At 38.5% G+C, this 24,624-nt stretch overlaps 2 non-coding genes across 2 annotated transcripts; both read left to right on the top strand.

Moving 5' to 3' along the window:
* Nucleotides 1–1,913: 1,913 nt before the first annotated feature.
* On the top strand, nucleotides 1,914–2,020 carry LOC148552833 (small nucleolar RNA R71). The gene has a single exon (XR_015893132.1). It is a non-coding gene; the product is annotated as a small nucleolar RNA R71 (small nucleolar RNA).
* A 20,836-nt stretch (nucleotides 2,021–22,856) lies between these two features.
* LOC148552832 (small nucleolar RNA R71) lies at nucleotides 22,857–22,964 on the top strand. Its single transcript, XR_015892908.1, has one exon. It is a non-coding gene; the product is annotated as a small nucleolar RNA R71 (small nucleolar RNA).
* Nucleotides 22,965–24,624: the final 1,660 nt, after the last annotated feature.

The following is a 24,624-nucleotide window of genomic DNA, read 5'->3' as shown; positions in this document are numbered from 1 at the left end:
TGCCAGACTTGGCATTAAATGCCCATTCTGCTATCCTTACTGGCGTTTAAATGCCAGTAAGCCTGTCCTCCAGGGTGTGCTATTTTTGATGCTGTTTTTTATTCCACTTTAATTCTGTAGCTGTTTTTGTGACTTCACATGATCATCTACCTAAAGAAAACATAACATAGCAATGGAAAACAAATGTCTATAAAATTAAATATAATTAAATAACATTGGGTTGCCTCCCAATAAGCGCTTTTTTAATGTCAATAGCTTGACAGTGAGCTCTTAGAGAGCTTCACAGAGACTTAGAGCTTAATGGTGGCCTCCCAACACCAAACTTAGAAGTTGAGTGTGGGGGCTCTGTTTGACTCTGTATTGAGAGAAGCTTTTCATGCTTCCTCTCCATAGTTATAGAAGAAGATCCTTGAGCCTTAAACACAAGGTAATCCTCATTCAATTGAAGGACTAACTCTCCTCTGTCCACATCAATCACAGCTCTTGCTATGGCTAGGAAGGGTCTTCCAAGGATAATGGATTCATCTTCATCCTTCCCAGTGTCTAGGATTATGAAATCAGCAGGGATGTACAGGCCTTCAACATTCACTAAGACATCCTCTACAAGTCCATAAGCCTGTTTCATTGATTTGTCTGCCATCTCTAGTGAGATTCTTGCAGGTTGTACCTCAAAGATCCCTAGTTTCTCCATTATAGAGAGTGGCATGAGGTTTATTCTTGACCCCAGGTCACACAGAGCCTTCTCAAAGGTCATGGTGCCTATGGTACATGGTATTAAGAACTTTCCGGGATTCGGTTTTTTCTGAGGTAATTTCAGTTGAACCAAAGCATTCAGTTCATTGATGAGCAATGGAGGTTCATCCTCCCAAGTCTCATTACCAAATAACTTGGCATTCAGCATCATGATTGCTCCTAGATATTGAGCTACTTGCTCTTCAACAATATCTTCATCTTATTCAGAGGAAGAATACTCATCAGAGCTCATGAATGGCAACAGTAAGTTCAGTAGAATCTCTATGGTCTCTGTATGAGCCTCAGATTCCTTTGGTTTCTCAGGAGAGAACTCCTTAGTGGTCAGTAGACGTCCATTGAGGTCTTCCTTACTAGAAATCACTGCCTCTTCCTCCTCTATAGGTTCGGTCACTCTGGGTATATTTATGGCCTTGCACTCTCTTTTGGGATTCTCTTCTGTATTGCTTGGGAGAGTACTAGGAGGGATTTCAGTAACTCTTTTACTCAGCTGACCCACTTGTGCCTCCAAATTTCTAATGGAGGACCTTGTTTCAGTCATGAAACTGAGAGTTGTCTTAGATAGATCAGAGACTATGGTTGCTAAGTCAAAGAGGCTCTGCTTAGAATTCTCTGTCTGTTGCTCAGAAGATGATGGAAAAGGCTTGCTATTGCCAAACCTATTTCTCCTACCATTATTATTATTAAAGCCTTGTTGAGACTTCTGTTGATCCTTCCATGAGAAATTTGGATGATTTCTCCATGAAGGATTATAGGTGTTTCCATAGGATTCTCCCATGTAATTTACCTCTTCCATTGCAGGATTCTCAGGGTAATAAGCTTCTCTTTCAGAGGAGGCTTCTTTAGCACTGCCGGATGCAGCTTGCATTCCAGTCAGATTCTGAGAAATCATATTGACTTGCTGAGTCAATATTTTATTCTGAGGCACTATGGCATTCAGAGTATCAATATCAAGAACTCCTTTCTTCTGAGTCATCCCATTATTCACAGGATTTCTTTCAGAAGTATACATGAACTGGTTATTTGCAACCATCTCACTGAGTTTCTGGGCTTCTGCAGGGGTTTTCTTCAAATGAAGAGATCCACCAGCAGAGTGGTTCAATGACATCTTGGACAATTTAGACAGACCATCATAGAATATACATAAGATGCTCCATTCTGAAAGTATGTCAGAAGGACACCTTCTGATCAATTGCTTGTATCATTCCCAAGCTTCATAGAGGGATTCACCTTCCTTCTGTCTGAAGGTTTAGACTTCCACTCTAAGATTGCTCATCTTTTGAGGTGGAAAGAATTTGGCCAAGAAAGCATGGACCAACTTTTCCCAAGAGTTCAGGCTTTCTTTAGGTTGTGAGTCCAACCATATCCTAGCTCTATCTCTTACAGCAAAGGGGAAAAGCATAAGTCTGTAGACCTCGGGATTAATCCCATTGGTCTTAACAGTGTCACAGATTTGCAAGAATTCAGCTAAAAACTGATGAAGATCTTCCAATGAAAGTCCATGAAACTTGCAATTCTACTGCATTAGAGAAACTAATTGAGGCTTAAGGTCAAAGTTGTTTGCTCCAATTGCAGGAATTGAGATACTTCTTCCATAGAAGTCGGAAGTAGGTGCAGTAAAGTCACTAAGTACCTTCCTTGCATCTCCACAATTGTTGTTGGGTTTGGCTGCCATGTCTTCTTCTTTTTCGAAATTTTCTATAAGGTCCTCTCCGGAGTGTTGTGCTTTAGCTTCTCTTAGCTTAATTTTTAGAGTCCTTTCAGGTTCAGGATCAGCTTCAACAAGAATGTCATTATCCTTGTTCCTACTCATATGAAAAATAAGAGAACAGAAAAGAAGAAGAATCCTCTATGTCACAGTATAGAGATTCCTTTATGTGAGTATAAGAATAGAAGAATAGAAGAATGAGGTAGAGAGAGAATAAGAAGAATTCGAACACAGAGAGAGGGAGAGGGTTCGAATTATGAGTAGAAGAGAAGTGTAAGTAAATAATTAAATAAAATAAATAGAAAGAGATAAGAGAGATAGTATTCGAATTTTAAGAAGAGGGAGAAGAAAAATATTTTTATTTTTATTTAATTAATTAAGTTAGAATTCGAAATTTAAGAAAAGTAATAAAATAAAATTAGAATTTAAAATAATTAGTTAATTAAAAAGAATTTTGAAAGAGTGGTTAATTGTTTTCGAAAATGAGAAGTGAAAAAGTAGTTAAGTAATTTTCAATTTGCTTTTATTTCTTTTGGGAAAAAGATAAGAAATAGTAAACTTTTTTTAAAATTAAAACAAACAAATCAAGTAATTAGTTGAAAAGATTTTTGAAAAATTTGTTAGTTAGTTTTCGAAATTAATGAGAGAGAAAAGTAGTTAGGTGGTTTTGAAAATAAATTTTGAAAAGATAAGAAGTTAGAAAAAGATTTTGAAATTAAAATTTTAAAAAGATATGATTGAAATTTATTTTGAAAAATAATTAAAAAAAGAAATTAAAAATATATGATTTTTAAAATTAAAGTTGATGACTTGACTAACAAGAAACTAAAAGACATGATTATAGAATTTAAAGATTGAACCTTTCTTAACAAGAAAGTAACAAACTTGAAATTTTTGAATCAAAACATTAATTGTTAGTAAAGTTTTCGAAAATGTGAAATAAAAATAAGAAAAATATTTTGAAAATTTATTTAAGAAATTCGAAAATATTAAGAAGAAAAATGAAAAAGATTTGATTTTTGAAAAAGATTTGAAAAGATAAAGTTTTTAAATTGAAATTTTGACTTGACTAACAAGAAACAACCAAATTTTAAAAATCTTGACTAAGACAATCCCAAAATTTTGAAATTTATGAGTGAAATAAGGAAATTTTTTTTTATTTTTGAATTAATGAAGAAAGAGAAAAACAACAAAATGACACAAGACATAAGAATTTAAGATTAAAACAAATAATGCATGCAAGAACACTTTGAATGTCAAGATGAACACCAAAAATACTTTGAAGATCACGATGAACATCAAGAATATATTTTTTAAAATTTTTAAGAAAAGAAAGACATGCAAGACACCAAACTTAGAAATTTTTGTACTAAGGACACTAACAGTTTGAAAATGCACAAGAAAAATAAGAAAAGACACAAAACAAGAAAATGTAAAGATCAAACAAAGAAAATCATCAAGAACAACTTGAAGATCAAAGAAGAACATAATGCATGAAATTTTGAAAATCTAAGAAAAATTAAAAACATGCATTTGACACCAAACTTAAAATTTGACACAAGACTCAAACAAGAAACACAAAATTTTTTGGTTTTTATGATTTTATTAAATTTTTTTTGTATATTTTTTTCGAAAATTATTTTGGAAAAAGAAAATAAAGGAATTCAAAATTTTTAATAAGAATTCCAAGATTCATGCAATGTTAGTCTAAAGCTTCGGTCCAAAAGAATTAGACATGGCCAAATGGCCAGCCAAGTTTTAGCATAACAAATACAGACATGTCCTTTCTACAATGGAAAGTGGAAACCACGGTCCAAAAGATTAGACATGGCTTAACAGCCAGCCAGGCTTCAACATATCTCATGAAACTCTAGAATTCATTCTTAAAAATTCTAAAGAACATTTTTTCTTGAATTTTTCGAAAACTAAATTTTTTTTGTTTTTGTTTTGTTTTTTTTCGAAAATAAAAATAAAAAGCCTAAACATAAAATAAAATTACCCAATCTAAGCAACAAGATAAACCGTTAGTTGTTCAAACTCGAATAATCCCTAGCAACAGTGCCAAAAACTTTGTGCACGAAATTGTGATCACACTTTTCACAACTCCGGTACAACTAACCAGCAAGTGCACTGGGTCGTCCAAGTAATACCTTACGTGAGTATGGGTCGATCCCACAGATATTATTGACTTGAAGCAAGCTATGGTCATCCTGTACATCTTAGTTAGGCGGATTTAAATGGTTATGAGTTTTTGATAATTAAAAGATAAATAAAACATAAATTAAAATGAAGATACTTTAGTAATTCATTGGTTGGAATTTTGGATAAGCGTTTGGAGATGCTTTGTTACTTCTGAACCTCTGTTTTCCTACTGTCTTCATCCAACCATGCGTGCTTCCTTCATGGCAAGCTGTATGATCCTCGCGGATAAAAAATACCAGGTACGGTTTCTACACGACTGGTGCACGAAATTGTGATCCCTGGTAATGGCTCCAAAAACTTGGTGCTCTAATCTTAATTCATAATTTGTCACAACTTCGATACAACTAACCAGCAAGTGCACTAGGTCGTCCAAGTAATAAAACCTTACGTGAGTAAGGGTCGATCCCACGGAGATTGTTGGTATGAAGCAAGCTATGGTCATCTTGTAAATCTCAGTCAGGCGGATATCAAATGGTTATGGAGTTTTCGAATAATAATAATAAATAAACAGAAAATAAAGATAGAAATACTTATGTAATTCATTGGTGAGAATTTCAGATAAGCGTATAGAGATGCTTTAGTTCCTCTGAACCTCTGCTTTCCTGCTGTCTTCATCCAATCCTTCCTACTCCTTTCCATGGCAAGCTTTATATAGAGCATCACCGTTGTCAATGGCTACATCCCATCCTCTCTGTGAAAAAGGTCCAAATGCTCTGTCACGGCAGGGCTAATCATCTGGAGGTTCTCGATCATACTGGAATAGGATTCACTCTCCTTTTGCGTCTGTCACTACGCCCAGCACTCGCGAGTTTGAAGTTCGTCACAGCCATCCCTTCCCAGATCCTACTCGGAATACCATAGACAAGGTTTAGACTTTCTGGATCTCAGGAATGGCCATCCATGGGTTCTAACTTATACCACGAAGATTCTAATATCTCGGACTCGGTCCCCTGTATTAGATATCTAAGAGATACTCATTCTAGCTTGTTTGCATGTAGAATGGAAGTGTTTGTTAGGCACGCGTTCATAAGTGAGAATGATGATGAGCGTCACATAATCATCACATTCATCATGTTCATGGGTGTGAATGGCTATCTTAGAAGCGGAATAAGTTGAATTGAATATAAAACACTAGTACTTTGCATTAAATCATGAGGAACAGTAGAGCTCCACACCTTAATCTATGGAGTGTAGAAACTCTACTGTTGAAAAATACATAAGTTAAAGGTTCAGGCATGGCCGAATTGCCAGCCCCCATGATCTAAGAACTAGACATCCCAAGATGATCCGAAGATGAAACTAAAAATCTAAATACAATAGTAAAAAGTCCTATTTATACTAAACTAGTTACTAGGGTTTACAAAAGTAAGTAATTGATGCATAAATCCACTTCCGGGGCCCACTTGTTGTGTGCTTGGGCTGAGCTTGAAGTTTACACGTGCAGAGGCTTCTTTTGGAGTTGAACGCCAAGTTGTAACGTGTTTTTGGCGTTCAACTCTGGTTCGTGACGTGTTTCTGGCGTTTAACTCCAGACTGCAGCATAGAACTGGCGTTCAACGCCCTTTTGCGTCATCTAAAATTGGGCAAAGTATGGACTATTATATATTGCTGGAAAGCCCTGGATTTCTACTTTCTAACGCCGTTGAGAGCGTGCCATTTGGAGTTCTGTAGCTCTAGAAAATCCACTTTGAGTGCAGGGAGGTCAGAATCCAACAGCATCAGCAGTCCTTCTTCAACCTCTGAATCTGATTTTTGCTCAAGTCCCTCAATTTCAGCCAGAAAATACCTGAAATCACAGAAAAACACACAAACTCATAGTAAAGTCCAGAAATGTGAATTTAACATAAAAACTAATAAAAACATCCCTAAAAGTAACTAGATCCTACTAAAAACATACTAAAAACAATGCCAAAAAGCGTATAAATTATCCGCTCATCACAACACCAAACTTAAATTCTTGCTTGTCCCCAAGCAACTGAAAATCATATAGGATAAAAAGAAGAGAATATACTATAAATTCCAAACTATCAATGAAACATAGCTCCAATCAGATGAGCGGGACTTGTAGCTTTTTGCCTCTTGAATAGTTTTGGCATCTCACTTTATCCATTGAGGTTCAGAATGATTGGCATCTATAGGAACTCAGAGTTCAGATAGTGTTATTGATTCTCCTAGTTCAGTATGTTGATTCTTGAACACAGCTACTTTATGAGTCTTGGCCGTGGCCCTAAGCACTTTGTTTTCCAGTATTACCACCGGATACATAAATGCCACAGACACATAATTGGGTGAACCTTTTCAGATTGTGACTCAGCTTTGCTAAAGTCCCCAATTAGAGGTGTCCAGGGTTCTTAAGCACACTCTGTTTTTGCTTTGGACCTTGACTTTAACCGCTCAGTCTCAAGTTTTCACTTGACACCTTCACACCACAAGCACATGGTTAGGGACAGCTTGGTTTAGCCGCTAAGGCCAGGATTTTATTCCTTTAGGCCCTCCTATCCACTGACGCTCAAAGCCTTGGGATCCTTTTTATTTACCCTTGCCTTTTGGTTTTAAGGGTTATTGGCTTTTTGCTCTTGCCTTTTGGTTTCAAGAGCTTTTGGCTTTTTCTGCTTGCTTTTTCTTTTTCTATTTTTTTTCGCCATCTTTTTTTTTTCTGCAAGCTTTGTATTCGCTGCTTTTTCTTGCTTCAAGAATCATTTTTATGATTTTTCAGATTATCAAATAACATGTCTCCTTGTCATCATTCTTTCAAGAGCCAACATATTTAACATTCATAAACAACAACTTCAAAATACATATATGCACTGTTCAAGCATTCATTCAGAAAACAAAAAGTATTGTCACCACATCAATATAATTAAACTAAGTTCAAGGATAAATTCGAAACTCATGTACTTCTTGTTCTTTTGAATTAAAAACATTTTTCATTTAAGAGAGGTGATGGATTCATAGGACATTCATAACTTTAAGACAAAGTTACTAAATACTAATTATCATGTAATAAGAGACTAACATAGATAAGCACTTAACATAAAGAAAACGAAAAATAGAAAATTTGAGAACAAGGAATGAGTCCACCTTAGTGATGGTGGCATTTTCTTCTTGAGGTACCAATGATGTCCTTGAGCTCTTCTATGTCTCTTCCTTGTCTTTGTTGCTCCTCCCTCATAGCTCTTTGATCTTCTCTAATTTCATGGAGGATGATTGAGTGCTCTTGATGTTCCACCCTTAGTTGTCCCATGTTGGAACTCAGTTCTCCTAGGGAGGTGTTGATTTGCTCCCAAAAGTTCTGTGGAGGAAAGTGCATCCCTTGAGGCATCTCAGGGATTTCTTGGTGATGAGCTTCTTCATGCGTCTCTTGAGATCTATGAATAGGATCTCTTGTTTGCTCCATCCTTTTCTTAGTGATGGGCTTGTCCTCATCAATGAAGATATCTCCCTCTATGTCAATCCCAGCTGAATTGCATAGATGGCAAATGTGGTGGGGAAAAACTAACCTTGCCATAGTGGAGGACTTGTCAGCCACCTTGTAGAGTTCTTGAGGTATAATCTCATGAACCTCCATCTCTTCTCCAATCATGATGCTATGGATCATGATGGCCCGGTCTATAGTAACTTCAGACCGGTTGCTAGTGGGAATGATTGAGCGTTGAATAAACTCCAACCATCCTTTAGCTACAGGCTTAAGGTCCAGTCTTCTCAGTTGAACCGGTTTTCCTTTTGAGTCAATCTTCCATTGAGCTCCTTCCACACATATGTCCATGAGGACTTGGTCCAACCTTTGATCAAAGTTGACTCTCCTTGTGTAGGGGCGTGCGTTCTCTTCCATCATTGGCAAGTTGAACGCCAACCTCACATTTTCCAGACTAAAATCTAAGTATTTCCCCCGAACCATGGTGAGATAATTCTTTGGGTTTGGGTTCTTACTTTGATCATGGTTCCTAGTGATCCATGAATTAGCATAGAACTCTTGAACCATTAGAATTCTGACTTGTTAGATGGGGTTTGTTAGAACTTCCTAACCTCTTCTTTGGATCTCATGTCGGATCTCCGGATGCTCATTTTTCTTGAGTTTGAAAGGGACCTCGGGGATCACCTTCTTCTTGGCTACAACATCATAGAAGTGGTCTTGATGGGCTTTGGAGATGAATCTTTCCATCTCCCATGACTTGGAGGTTGAAGCTTTTGTCTTCCCTTTCCCTTTTTGAGAGGATTCTCCGGTCTTAGGTGCAATCAATAGTAATGGAAAAACAAAAAGCTTATGCTTTTACCACACCAAACTTAGAATATTGCTCGCCCTCGAGCAAGAGAAGAAAGAAAAGAAGAAGAAGAAGATATGGAAGAGAGGGAGAGGGGGTTGTGTTTCGGCCAAGGTATAGAAGAGAGAGTTGTATTGTGTGGAAATGAAGAAGAATGGAGAGGTTTATATAGTGGAGGGAGAGGGGTTAAGGTTCGGCCATATGGGGTGGGTTTGGATGGAAAAGTGATTTTGAATTTTGAAGGTAGGTGGGGTTTATGAGGTAGGTTTATGGGGAAGAGTGGATGTATGTGAGTGGTGAATGGGTAATAGGGAAGAGAGAGATTGAGGTGATTGGTGAAGGGTTTTGGGGAAAGGTGTTTATTGGGAAGAGAGGATGAATGAGAAGAGGGAAGAGTATGAGTGGAGGAAAGTGGAGATCATGTGGGGTCCACAGATGCTGGGATGATCCTGTGGGGTCCACAGATCCTGAGGTGTCAAGGAATTGCATCCCTGCACCAATTAGGCATGTAAAATGCCTTTGCATGCAATTCTGGCGTTTAAACGCCGAATTGGTGCTTGTTCTGGGCGTTCAGCACCCAGATGCAGCATGTTTCTGGCGTTGAACGCCAGTTCTATGCTTGTTTCTGGCGTTCAGCGCCATCTTTCCTCAGTGTGCATTCCTGGCGTCTGAACGCCAGGATGCTGCTTGTTTTGGGCATTCAACGCCAGATCCATGCTCTGTTCTGGCGTTGAACGCCAGCCAGATGCTTGATAAACCCATATTTCATGAGTTCTTTTGTGCTTAATTAGAGTGATTTATTCAACTCTTCACCTACTTATTCACATTAATTGCATGGTTTTACTTTTCCTTCCTTATTATGTCATATTGTGAAAAACATGTTTCCTAAGCTTTAAAAAAATTAATTATTTTGATTACCTTTATTTCCATTCGATGCCGTGATTAGTGTGTTGAGTAGCTTCAGGTTTCCTAAGGCTAAATGACTTAAAGGATGAAAAAGGAAACATACAAAAATGGAAGGAGAAGGCAAAACAAAGCTTTAAGGAAACTAGTATCCACGCGATCGCATGGACAACGCGATCGCGTGCCAGAAGCAAAGAAGCAGCGACGCGGCCGCATGACTGACGCGACCGCGCACCTTGAGTAGAACATCCACGATGCGGACGCGTGACTGACGCGACCACGTGGAAAGGAAAAGCTCCAGATGATGCGACCGCGTGACCCACGCGGACGCGTGACAGAGGCCACGTATCAAAATTTACAGAATACGCCCCCAGCGATTTCTGAAGCCCTTTTTGGCCCAGATCCAAGTACAAAAAGCATAGATTAGAGGTTATAAAGTGGAGGAATGCATCCATTCAGAGGGAGCTCGCCAATTTCTAGTTTTCATGATTTAGATTTAGTTTAGAGAGAGATTCTCTCTCTCTCTTAGGATTTAGGACTTCTTCTTGTTTTGGGAGTAACTCTGGATCCAGGTTTTAATGTTCTTTTATTTCAATTTTACTTTTATTTATTTGATTCCAATATTTGAATTGATTATTATAATTTAATTTATGAATTATTCCATGTTACAGATTTCTATTTGAATTAATGATATTCAAGGTATTTTCAGTTTATGATTATTCTCTTTGATTTAAGTTGCCATTGCTTCCCATCTAATGACACTTTTATTATTCCAGCAATTTACTTTTTCTCCTTTTGGTCTTGGTTAAGAAATCAGTGACTCAACATTATCGAACTCAGCATAATTGATAATCGTTATCTTGCTAATTGATCTGAACTTCAATAATCCCAACTTTTTCCTAGGAAATAAATAGGATTTGAAGGTCAAACTAATTAGTCCCTTGACTTACCTTTGCTTCATAGGTTAACTAAGTGGAATTAAGATACAACTTTCATTATTGTTGAGAGGGATAACTAAGTTGGACTTCTAACTTCCCTTATCTTGCCAAAAGTTGTTTTACAGCTATTATTTATTTTTAATTGCCATTTAATTCACTCGTCATTTAAATTACTTGCTTCTCACCTTCTAAACCCCGATTACAACCTTTATAACCAATAATAAGAACATACTTCCTCGCAGTTCCTTGAGAAGACGACCCGAGGTTTGAATACTCGGTTAACAATTTTTAAGGGGTTTGTTACTTGTGACACCCAAAACATTTGTACGAAAGGGATTTTTGTCGGTTTAGAGACTATATCTACAACACGACTGTTTTTATGACATTCTTTACTGGCAGAAATCACGATCGTCAAAATGGCGCCGTTGCCGGGGAACTGCTAACATGTGCCTTATTATTGGTTATTGTAAATATTTTTCTTTTGCTTGTTTATTTATTTTTGTTTTTCCTTTTTATCTTTATTTGCTACTATGAACTCTCACCCCTCTCGCTTTAAGTTTGGTTCTAATATTGTTAAAGGAAATAGAAGTTACAGTAGGAATGTGCATCAAGGTCAGACCAATCAAGGATGGATGGAACCAAGAGGATCTAATCAACCCTTTTGGCAGCAACACCCTCCGAGATATCCTGGACAAAGACCATTCTACCGTGCATACCCAGCTAAAAGACATGGTGGATAACCTTGTAACTACCAACAAGCCCCACCCCGTGCATATGAACCATCCTTTCAATATAACCTCAAACCACCACACTCACAAGCCTCTCTTCACCATTCGCCATCATATGATCCTTCCTTACCCCAATACCAATCCAATCGTTCCCAATCATCACCACTTTTCTTTTGTATCATGTCCAAGTCCAAAAAATCGTGAAGCAGGGGATCGCCTAAAAGAAATAGTAATTAAATTTCAAACAACCATTCAACAACTGGAGCAAGCACTAATTCAATGGGCCACTAGGCGCTCAAATATACAAGGATCAACCACAGCTCCATGTGGACAGCCCGATGAAGAGCGTAGCATGAAAGAAATACTAGAGACTCCAGTGGACAAGACAGAGAATGAATTCGTACTAGAACAAGTGGAAGAAGCTGTCATTGTTCAATAAGAAGAGTTGGTTGAAGATCTAGGGGATGCTGAACTTCCTTGGGAATCCAGAATTGAGAAAAACTCCGTCCAAGATGCTACAGTTGATGCTAAGGAGGACACCGTACAATCTCCAAGGCAAGTCATTTACGAAGAATCAGACGGAATAATCTAAGAAGCAAATTTCCTTGATGATGATAGCCACAAGTCTAGTTCTCCTAGTGATGAACTTGCGTCCGCAAGTGAATTCTCTGAGATCGAAGAATTTTCCCCAAGTGAAGATGAAGATGATGCGGAGGTAGATTTCTCTTAACCTCCAATCTATGACTCGAGTGATGAGGAAGACATAGAAGACTTTGACCAGGATACAGATACAATTGAAGATCTTTGCAAGGAAGTGGAAGAATTCACAGAAGAGCACAAGGAAACGGAACTTGCAGAACCACCAAAAACACCTATCCCAAGGCCATTACCACCTAATACAAGCTTCAAGTGGGTACAATCCTTAACTTATAATTTTACTTATTCACTTGAATATGGTTTGCTTGAAACAGATGGCCAACTTAGAGCTCTCTGCGGCTTTAAGAGTAAGAGGGAATTGGCTCGTACTCAAAATTGGTGCACCAGGTTCAATAAGGTTCCACGCTTCACCTCAAAGTACACGGATTGGTATCATGCTCAATTGCATGGATCACGGAGAACGTTTGGTCACCACGGTGAGATTCTACTTTTTAACCCGCCCGAATGGAAACTTACAAATTAAAACGGAGGCGGATCTAAAAACACAGCTTGGGATCATGGATTATATTCTGACATTCGTCATCCCGGGAGGCTGAATATCTGTTTGAAGCTGCTCAGAAGCTTTACATGCCTAGTTTGGGACCCCGGAGGCTATTGGTATTCCAAGCACTGGTGGAAATTTTTGGACGAATTTAAACATGAGCCACCATAACAGGATACTCTTCCAATGTCCAACTTAAGGACTTTAACTAAAAGTGCTAGGTGGGAGACAACCCACCATGGTATGGTCGCTTCTTTCTCAATCTATTTCTTGTTTATTGTTTTCAATTTACCCTTTTTTTTATTTTATTTTAACATTAACCTGGAATCATGCATAGCATTCATGTTAATCACTGCATCCTGCATTTTTCAGTTAAAAAAAAAGGGGTTGCACGACGCGACCGCATGCCCCATGCGATCGCGTCATATCGCGAAAAACACCACCCATGCGACCGCGTGACCCATGCGGCCGCGTGATATATATATCAGCATAAGGATCCAACGAACAAAAAGTTGGGCTGGAATCGTGCGGCTCTTGTGCGTTTCGCACAAATTGGTCCACGCGATCGCATGCCCCATGCAATCGCGTCACTTACCCAATACCAATCCCACGCGACCGCGTGAGCGACGTGATCGCGTCGCATGGATTGCATATCACCCCAAAAGGAGACAGAGAGTTGCGCTGAAACGGCGCTGGAGTCGTGCGGTTAGCACGAATTCCAACGACGCGATCGCGCGACCCACGCGATCGCGTCATCCCTCCTTCCCTCCTCTCATGCGATCGCGCGCCCCACGCGATCGCGTCTCCCCTATTTTCACCCCAACCACGCGACCGCGTGCCCCACGCGGCCGCATGGATTCGAAAATATAACCCCCCAGCCACGCGAACCCTATTAGTCGCGCAGCCCCCCCTTCACCCCCAACCCTCTTCTCCTTCTCTGTTCTTCTTCCCCCAGCCACCGCTGGCTAGCCACCACGCCAACACCCCGACGCCGCTGCCGCCCAGATGCCGCCGCCGTACCACCCCCTCCCCTTCTCTCTTCTTCCTCTCCCCTCCCCTCTCCACCACAGCCACCTCCGCGAGCACTGTCCAGCCACCGCCGGCCATCCAGCCGCGCCCCCCTCTCCGCCACCCACCCCCTTCAGCCAGCAACAACCACCGCCCTCCCTTCCCCTATCCTCTTCCTCTCTCACTAACCCTAATACCTCCCTCCGCCACTGCCCCCTCAGCCTCCACTGCGACGCCGTGCACCACCACCGCGCTGGACGCCGCCGCAGCCACCTTCTTCCCTGTTCTACCCCTTCCGCTTACCAGGTTCCGCAACACGCAACCCTTTTTTTAATCCGTTCGTCACTTTTCTGTATTTTTTATTCCGTTTATGTTCATGATTAGGATAGCTAGACTTGCATGTTGTAGTGAATTTTTAGGTTGTTAGGTAGCTTAGGCTGTGGTTAGTGGATCTAGGTCTGTTTACTTGCACTGTTCTTACTTCTGTTTTATCCTATGTGCAAATCTGTTGCTGCTATAATCATGATTCATATGCTGCTTTCTTGTCTGTTGCTGCTGTTTACATTGAGTTTTTATGTTTATTTTATATCTATGTACATGCAGCTTGATTTTTTTAATTCATATGAACTGATATGATTACTGTTTATTTTCCGGGACAATCCAATTTTAGCCGGAATGCTGCCCAAAATTTTTTGAAAATTATTTTCATTCTTGTTTTGGTTTGGCAACTCTATTTTACTCTGCTTCCCCCAAACCATTTCATGAATGCTAGGGCCACTTTCTTATCCTCTTTGATTTCCTGGTTCATAACCTGCATTTGTGATTCACTGATTCCAATTTCTGATTTCTTTATTTCTATTCGAATCAGCATCACCCTGTTTTCTTTATTCGATTATGAGTACTTCTATTCTTACCTGTGAATCCTTGTTATATGGAATTTTTTTTTCTATGCCACTTACTTTCCTAACTCACTAATTTTAATTTACTAATTTCTTTTTACCATACTAACCCTCTTGATCTCTTTTCTGATTACTTTCACTTCCTCTAACTTTCTCATTATGGCATATTGATTTTTTTTCCATTTAACATTAATTTAATCACATTTAAATTACTCATTTTCCTTATTCTATTTCTCCCTTACCGCTTTGAGTTTCCTTTGTTTAAATTGCCTATTTGTTTCCTATTTTATCCATTTCCTGGTTTTCTGTTTTTCAGGATGTCTGCCTCTCAAAGAAAAGGCAAAGGCAAGGCTACTGGCAAGCGCAAGAGAGGAGATTTCTCCCAGTCCATCATTGCTCTAATGCACAATTCCTCATGGTGGGAGAAGAACTTCACACAGCAGGAAAAAGCTGACCAGCTGCTCCCTTCGACTGATCCTATAAAATTTGCAGACCGGTACTGTGAGCTGAAGTACCCGACTTTTGCAAACTCCAGAAATCTATACCTGGAACATACCTTGAAGATTCCAGAGGCCCTCCAGCAATACACCACTGAGAAAATCAAGCAAAGGGGCTGGTTCTTTCTGGAGAGACCACTGACAGAGGTCAATGCATCTTGGGTACGGGAATTCTATTGCAACTACTACCTTACTACCCTAGATGCAGTGACCCTGAGGGGAAAGCAAATTCTGGTCACTGAGGAGGCCATAGAGACTATTCTCCAGCTCCCAGCCAAGTCCAATCATCCAGATGGTTATGCACAGGCTGAGGAGGACATGGGCCAGATGCGGTTTGATTGGGATGCTGTGAAGGCACGGATAGCTCTCGACCCTGCTGTTCCTTGGGAGATGGGTCAGGACACCACTATGCCTAGAGGGATCAAGAGAGTGTACTTGAATGATGAGGCTCGGCTATGGCATCAGATCTTGAGCAACTATGTGATGCCGAGTACTCATGAGACTGAGATCCCGGCTGCCATGATCACCCTCTTCTGGTGTGTGCTGGAGGGTAAGGACCTGTACTTGCCTCGTTTTATCCGGCATTATATGGCCAGGGTCCACGTCCGCGGCACCCTCCCCTTTCCTTATCTGGTTACACGGCTAGGCCGTCATGCTGATGTGCCTTGGGAGGATGCCGATGAGCGACCACCAGCAGCGGACTGCAGGAAGATCATCCCTCACAGTAGGAACTTCCTTGCTTTGGGCTACAAACCACCACCTGTCATTGCTACTGATGAGACAGCCCCTCCGTCTGTTGGACCCTCTTCATCCACAGCTGCCCCAGCTGCCCCTGCTGCCACCACTGCACCTCCACCTGCCTCTGAGCCAGTTTATCGCCTCGTGCACCGTCTATTCCGCCAGCTTGATCAGATGGAGCGCCGTAACAGGCACCGGTATGAGAGATTGGAGCGCCACAGCAGGCGACGCTATTCCCATCTGAAGCTGATGATCAGACAGGGCGCCGACATCCCCTCCGAGCCCGACACACCATCAGAGCCATCAGAGGAGGAGGAGGATGAGCACGAGGAGGAGCCTCATTCCCAGGCGGAGACTCATCAGCAAGCAGGCACAGATCACGCTACACCACAGCAGGAGGCCCTACATCAGCTTGAGGCTGCAGATCCGGAGATCCCGATCCAGTCAGGCTCCCCTCTACAGCAGCCAGACTCTCAGCCCACCACCGCCACAGAGACCCCAGCTCCTACCAGTGATGACACTCCTTCGCACCCGGCTTGATTGAGCATCGGGGACGATGCTTCATTGTAAGTGTGGGGAGGTCGCCATCTTTGGCGTTTATTTTGGTGAACTACTACATACTTTTTCTATATTTTTCTCTTTTTCTTTTATTGTTATTTTCTGAGTACTTATACATTGCTACTTGTGTATTTTACTCTATTTTCTGCATTTTGCATTTTTTGTTCATATTTTAGTTATTTAGTTCATTTTAGTTATTTAGTTTAGTTTGCAATTCTAACTTATTAGTGGATCAATTAGTATAGTTTACCCTTTTTACATAAGATAGCTTAGTTATAGCTTAGTTTAAATTGACAAATATAAAAAAAGAGTAAGCTAGGAACTTGAACATAATAGATTTAGATCCATAAAACCTTGTATATATAGCATTACATGATGTAGTTAAACTGACAACATTTCATCAAGGAGAAACATTAAAACTTCAAAGGCTACCCTAAATTACTTTTTAAGAGAATAATGAGAATTTTTAACTATACCTGCATCACATACATAAGTGATAAATGATTTTTCAGCTAGAGAACACATAGCCTGTGAGTTTTGAGCTTAACTGTATGGTTACATTCAAACCATAATTTTTATTCCTGTTTGTTCCAACCTTCTTTCTTATTCTGGTGTTCTTTACTTTATTTTAGTCTATATGTCCGATTATAGAATATAGGTACATCTCAAAATAATGATTGAGGCCATCATTTGATTTTAGCTCACTTATCCCAAATTAGCCTACCTTTTACATCACCTTTGTTAGCCCCCTTTGAGCTTTTTTAAAAAAAAAAACCCTTATTCTATTTTAGCTAAATCACTAGCCTTAAGCAGAAAAACAAAAGAAAATCCCAAGTGAATCCTTGGTTAGCTTAAGATAGAAAATTATAAATAGAGTAAAATGTGGGAAACTTATTGGGAACATAGTTGATAAAGACAAAAGGTAAAGAAATTAAAAAGAATAAAGCAACTCAAAAATTTTGGGAAGCAGGCTCATGAAAATTCAAATTAATTAAAATTACCATGTGTATTCAAAAAAAAAAGTTAGTTTTCAAGCATGTAAATAAGGGGATACAAAAAGAACTCCCCAATGCAAAATAAAAAGCAATGCACATGGGATAAAAACAAGAATTGAAACATGAGCATGTGACATCAAAAGCGAGAAAATAGGGAGAATAGGTAAAGAAGCATTGTTTTACTAAGTATGTATGTTAGGTGAGATCTTAGTCTAATTAAGGATTCACTTATTAGCTCACTTAGCCTTATACATATATCCTTACCCTTTGCCTTGACCCCATTACAACCTTAATTAAAGACCTCATGAGTTTTGGTATGACTATGTTCTATAATTGTTGATTGGTTAGACGAAAAACAAGGTTATAGAAAGGAAGAATAAAAAGAAGAATAGAGTGATTAACCCAATAAACACTGAGTGATTAGAGAGAAAACACAAAATCCAGTGAGGGTTCAAAAGCTCATTAACATTTATCTCTGATTGTCTTGCAAGTTTTTTTTTTCTCTCATCTCATTTGCAAAAAAGTGCTTTATTATTTGAGGGTTAGCTATATATGTATATACATCTCCTTGAGAATGTGAAATAATTTGACTACATGTAGGCTTTATATATGAGTGGATGAATTAGAATTGCATGACTCATTAGGTAGATGCATTTAGCATAGGTTGCATTTCATAACATTCCATCACTTTAAACCTTAATTATTTACCTTGGATTTAGCATGAGGACATGCTAGTGTTTAAGTGTGGGGAGGTTGATAAACCCATATTTCATGAGTTCTTTTGTGCTTAATTAGAGTGATTTATTCAACTCTTCACCTACTTATTCACATTAATTGCATGGTTTTACTTTCCCTTCCTTATTATGTCATATTGTGAAAAACATGTTTCCTAAGCTTTAAAAAAATTAATTATTTTGATTACCTTTATTTCCATTCGATGTCGTGATTAGTGTGTTGAGTAGCTTCAGGTTTCCTAAGGCTGAATGACTTAAAGGATGAAAAAGAAAACATACAAAAATGGAAGGAGAAGGCAAAACAAAGCTTTAAGGAAACTAGTATCCACGCGATCGCATGGACGACGCGATCGCGTGCCAGAAGCAAAGAAGCAGCGACGCGGCCGCATGACTGACGCGACCGCGCACCTTGAGTAGAACACCCACGACGTAGACGCGTGACTGACGCGACCGCGTGAAAAGGAAAAGCTCCAGATGACGCGACCGCGTGACCCACGCGGACGCGTGACAGAGGCCACGTATCAGAAATTACAGAATATGCCCCCAGCGATTTCTGAAGCCCTTTTTGGCCCAGATCCAAGTACAGAAAGCATAGATTAGAGGTTATAAAGTGGAGGAATGCATCCATTCAGAGGGAGCTCGCCAATTTCTAGTTTTCATGATTTAGATTTAGTTTAGAGAGAGATTCTCTCTCTCTCTTAGGATTTAGGACTTCTTGTTTTGGGAGTAACTCTGGATCCAGGTTTTAATGTTCTTTTATTTCAATTTTACTTTTATTTATTTGATTCCAATATTTTAATTGATTATTATAATTTAATTTATGAATTATTCCTTGTTACAGATTTCTATTTGAATTAAAGGTATTTTCAGTTTATGATTGTTCTCTTTGATTTAAGTTGCCATTGCTTCCCATCTAAGGACACTTTTATTATTCCAGCAATTTACTTTTTCCCCTTTTGGTCTTGGTTAAGAAATCAGTGACTCAACATTATCGAACTCAGCATAATTGATAATCGTTATCTTGCTAATTGATCTGAACTTCAATAATCCAACTTTTTCCTAGGAAATAAATAGGATTCGAAGGTCAAACTAATTAGTCCCTTGACTTACTGATAAATCACTATTTCATGGTTTATCTTGTGCTCAATTGAGTGGTTTTTACCAACTATTTACCCACTTATTCATACTATTTGCATGGTTTTATATTTCCTTCCTGATTTTGTGCTATGATTGAAAACATGCTTCTTTGATCTTATAATTGCTTATTATTAATCCTCTCTTATTACCATTAGATGCCTTGATATGTGTGTTAAGTGTTTTCAGATATTATAAGGCAGGAATGGCTTGGAGGATGGGAAGAAAGCATGCAAAAGTGGAAGGAATGCAAGAAGTTGGAGAAATAGCTAAGCTGTCCAGCCTGACCTCTCTGCACTCAAACGGCTATAACTTTAGCTACAGAGATCCAAATGATGCGGTTCCAGTTGCATTGGAAAGCTAACATCCGGGGCTTAGATTTGATATATAAAATGTTATAGTTCCCCTGACGCTAGGCAATGCGACCGCGTGATCCATGCGGCCGCGTCGCAAGTAACGGAAACCAGCGCATTTGAATTCACAACCAGCGAATTCTGGGCTATTTCTGACCCAGTTTGCGGCCCAGAAAATACAGATTAGAGGCTATAAAGTGGAGGAATGCATCCATTCATAAAAGGCTTACACAATTCACAATTTTAGGAGTAGATGTAGTTTTTAGAGAGAGAGGTTCTCTCCTCTCTCTTAGGATTAGGATTTAGGATTTCTCTTAGTTTTAGGAGTGACTCTCAATCCCAGGTTCAATGTTCTTTTTTATTTCTTTTCTCAATTTAATTTATGAACTCTTTATGTTTAGATTGATCTTCTATTATTAATGCAATTCGAGGTAATTTTAGATTTAATTCTGCTTTGCTTTATTTATAAGTGCTCTCAATTTAACTTACATATTTTCTTCCTTTTGGCTTTGGTTAAATAATTGGTAACTCTTGAGTTATCAAACTCATTGTTGATTGAAAAATGGAATTAATTTGTCCACTTAACTTACCTTCATAGTTAGAGGTTAATAAGGTGGGGGAAGAATCCAATTCTCATTACAATTGATAAGGATAACTAGGATAGGACCTCCAGTTCTCCATACCTTGCCAAGAGATTTTATTATTATTATTATTTTATTTTACTTATCATATAACATATTCCCACCTTACTTCTCAAACCCCCAAATTTACAATCTCCATAACCAATAATAAGAACATACCTCCCTGCAATTCCTTGAGAAGACGACCCGAGGTTAAATACTCGGTTATCAATTTTAAAAGGGGTTTGTTACTTGTGACAACCAAAATGTTTGTACGAAGGGATTTTTGTCGGTTTAGAGACTATATCTACAACGCGACTGTTTTTATGACATTCTTTACTGACAAAAATCCCAACGTCACTTACCTTTGCTTCATAGGTTAACTAAGTGGAATTAAGATACAACTTTCATTATTGTTGAGAGGGATAACTAAGTTGGACTTCTAACTTCCCTTATCTTGCCAAAAGTTGTTTTACAGCTATTATTTATTTTTAATTGCCATTTAATTCACTCGTCATTTAAATTACTTGCTTCTCACCTTCTAAACCCCGATTACAACCTTTATAACCAATAATAAGAACATACTTCCTCGCAATTCCTTGAGAAGATGACCCGAGGTTTGAATACTCAGTTAACAATTTTTAAGGGGTTTGTTACTTGTGACCAAAATGTTTGTACAAAAGGGATTTTTGTCGGTTTAGAGACTATATCTACAACGCGACTGTTTTTATGACATTCTTTACTGGCAGAAATCACGATCGTCAATGCTCCTTACTGGAGTTTAAACGCCAGTAAGCCCTTCCTCCAGGGTGTGATTTTTCTTCTGCTGTTTTTGATTCTGTTTTTGATTTTTCTATTTATTTTGTGACTCCACATGATCATTAACCTAATAAAACATGAAAGAACAATAAACATAAAAATAAAATTAGGTAAATAAAAATTAGGTTGCCTCCCAACAAGCGCTTCTTTAATGTCAATAGCTTGACAGTGGGCTCTCATGGAGCCACACAGGTGATCAGGTCAATTTTATAGACTTCCCAACACCAAACTTAGAGTTTGACTGTGGGGGCTTTAGTTGACTCTGTATTGAGAGAAGCTTTTCATGTTTCCTCTCCATTGTTACAGAAGGAGATTCTTGAGTTTTAAACACAAGGTTGTCCTCATTCAGTTGAAGGATCAATTCTCCTCTGTCTACATCAATCACAACTCTTGCTGTGGCTAGGAAGGGTCTTCCAAGGATGATAGATTCATCCTCTTCCTTTCCAGTGTCTAGGATTATGAAATCAACAGGGATGTAAAGGCCTGCAACCTTTACTAGCATGTCCTCTACTTGTCCATAAGCCTCTTTTCTTAATTGTCTGCCATCTCTAATGAGATTCTAGCAGCTTGCACCTCAAAGATTCCCAATTTCTCCATTACAGAGAGTGGCATGAGGTTTATCCCTGACCCAAGGTCACATAGAGCCTTCTCAAAGGTCATGGTGCCTATGGTACAAGGTATTAGGAACTTTCCAGGATCCTGTTTCTTCAGAGGCAATCTCAGTTGATCCAATGCATTCAGTTCATTGGTGAACAGAGGAGGTTCATCTCCCCAAGTCTCATTACCAAATAAATTGGCATTCAGCTTCATGATTGCACCAAGGAACTTGGCAACTTGCTCTTCAGTAACATCCTCATTCTCTTCAGAAAAGGAATACTCATCAGAGCTCATGAATGGCATAAGGAGGTTTAATGGAATCTCTATGGTCTCTAGATGAGTCTCAGATTCCTTTGGTTCCTCAGAGGGAAACTCCTTATTGATCACTGGACGTCCCAGGAGGTCTTCCTCACTGGGATTCATGTCCTCCTCCTCTCTTGTGGATTTGGCCATGATGGTCAATTCAATGGCCTTGCACTCTCCTTTTGGATTTTCTTCTGTATTCCTTGGGAGAGCACTAGGAGGGATTTCAGTGATCTTCTTACTCAGCTGGCTCACTTGTGCCTCCAAATTTCTAATGGAGGACCTTGTTTCATTCATGAAACTCAGAGTGGCCTTAAATAGATCAGAGACTAAGTTTGCTAAATTAGAGGTATTTTATTCAGAATTCTCTATCTGTTGCTGAGTGGATAATGGAAAAGGTTTACTATTGTTAAACCTGTTTCTTCCACCATTATTAAAGCCTTGTTGAGGCTTTTGTTGATCCTTCAATGAGAGATTTGGGTGATTTCTCCATGAGGGATTATAAGTATTTCCATAGGGTTCACCCATGTAATTCACCTCTACTATTGCATGGTTTTCAGGATCATAAGCCTCTTCTTCAGAAGATGCCTCTTGAGTATTGTTGGATGCAACTTGCATTCCATTCAGACTCTGAGAAATCATATTGACTTGCTGAGTCAATATTTTGCTCTGAGCCAATATGGCATTCAGAGTATCAATTTCAAGAACTCCCTTCTTCTGAGGCGTCCCATTACTCACAGGATTCCTCTTAGAAGTGTACATGAACTGGTTATTAACAACCATGTCAATGAGTTCTTGAGCTTCTGCAGGCATTTTCTTTAGGTGAATGGATCCACCTGCAGAAGTATCCAATGACATCTTAGCTAATTCAGACAGACCATCATAGAATATATCCAGGATGGTCCATTCTGAAAGCATGTCAGAAGGACACTTTTTGGTCAGTTCCTTGTATCTCTCCCAAGCTTTATAGAGGGATTCACCTTCTTTCTGTCTGAAGGTTTGAACATCCACTCTAAGCTTACTCAGCTTTTGACGAGGAAAGAACTTGGCTAAGAAAGCCTTGACCAGCTTATCCAAGAGTTCAGGCTATCCTTAGGTTGAGAGTCCAACCATATTCTAGCTCTGTCTCTCACAGCAAAAGGGAAAAGCATGAGCCTGTAGACTTCAGGATCTACTCCATTAGTCTTAACAGTATCACAGATCTGCAAGAATTCAGTTAAGAATTGAAAGGGATCTTCAGATGGAAGTCCATGAAACTTGCAGTTTTGTTGCATCAGAGAAACTAGTTGAGGCTTAAGCTCAAAATTGTTTGCTCCAATGGCAGGGATGGAGATGCTTCTTCCATGTAAATTGGAATTAGGTGCAGTAAAGTCACCAAGCATCCTCCTTGCATTATTATTATTTTCGGCTGCCATCTCCTCTTCTTGTTCGAAAATTCCTGTAAGGTTGTCTCTGGATTGTTGTATTTTAACTTCTCTTAGTTTTCTTTTCATAGTCCTTTCAGGTTTAGGGTCTGCTTCAACAAGAATGTTCTTGTCCTTGCTCCTGCTCATATGAAAAAGAAGGGAACAGAAAATAATAATAGGGATCCTTTTTACCACAGTATAGAGGTTCCCTTGTTGTTTGTAGAAGAAGAAAAGAATGTAATGTAAGGAAAGAGAAGAGAGGAGAATCCAAACACGAGGGTGAGGATAGGAGAAGAGATATGAGGTGAGGAAAAGTGTTAGTAGATGAATAAATAAATAGAAGGAGATGAGGGAGAGGAATTTTCGAAAATTAATTTTTGAAAAGAAGTTGATGATTTTCGAAAATTAAAGGAGAATTAAAATTAAAATTAAAATTTAAACAATTAATTAACTAAAAAGAATTTTTTTTGAAAAAGAGGGAGATATTTTCGAAAATTAGAGAGGGATAGTTAGTTAGGTAGTTTTGAAAGAGATAAGAAACAAACAAAAAGTTAGTTAGTTAGTTGAAACAAATTTTGAAAATCAATTTTTAAAAGATAAGAAAATAAGAAGTTAGAAAAGATATTTGAAAAAGATAAGATAAAAAGATATTTTTGAAAAGATATGATTGAAATTAGTTTTGAAAAAGATTTGAATTTTAAAATCATAATTAATGACTTGATTCACAAGAAATCACAAGATATGATTCTAGAACTTAAAGTTTGAATCTTTCTTAACATGCAAGTAACAAACTTGAAATTTTTGAATCAAAACATTAATTATTGATGATATTTTCGAAAATATGATATAAAATTAAGAAAAAGATTTTTGAAAAATACTTTTAAAATTTTCGAAAATAAATAAGAAACACGAAAAAGATATGATTTTTGAAAATGATTTTGAAAAAGATAAGATTTTTAAATTGAAAATTTGATATGACTCATAAGAAACAACTAAATTTTAAAAAGTTTTGAAAAAGTCAACTCAAATTTTCAAAAATTTATGAGTGAAAAAGGGAAAGATATTTTTTTTTATTTTTGAATTTTTAATGATGAGAGAGAAAAACAATGAAAAGACTCAATGCATGAAAATTTTGGATCAAAACACATGATGCATGCAAGAACGCTATGAATGTCAAGATGAACACCAAGAACACTTTGAAGATCATGATGAACATCAAGAACTTATTTTTGAAAATTTTTAATGCAAAGAAAACATGTAAGACACCAAACTTA

Source organism: Arachis ipaensis, chromosome B7, assembly GCF_059453495.1.
Source record: "Arachis ipaensis isolate K30076 ecotype BB chromosome B7, ASM5945349v1, whole genome shotgun sequence".
NCBI classification, from domain to species: domain Eukaryota; kingdom Viridiplantae; phylum Streptophyta; class Magnoliopsida; order Fabales; family Fabaceae; genus Arachis; species Arachis ipaensis.
The sequence above is the reverse complement of the archived record's forward strand: the minus strand, read 5'-3'. Positions and strand labels throughout refer to the sequence as shown.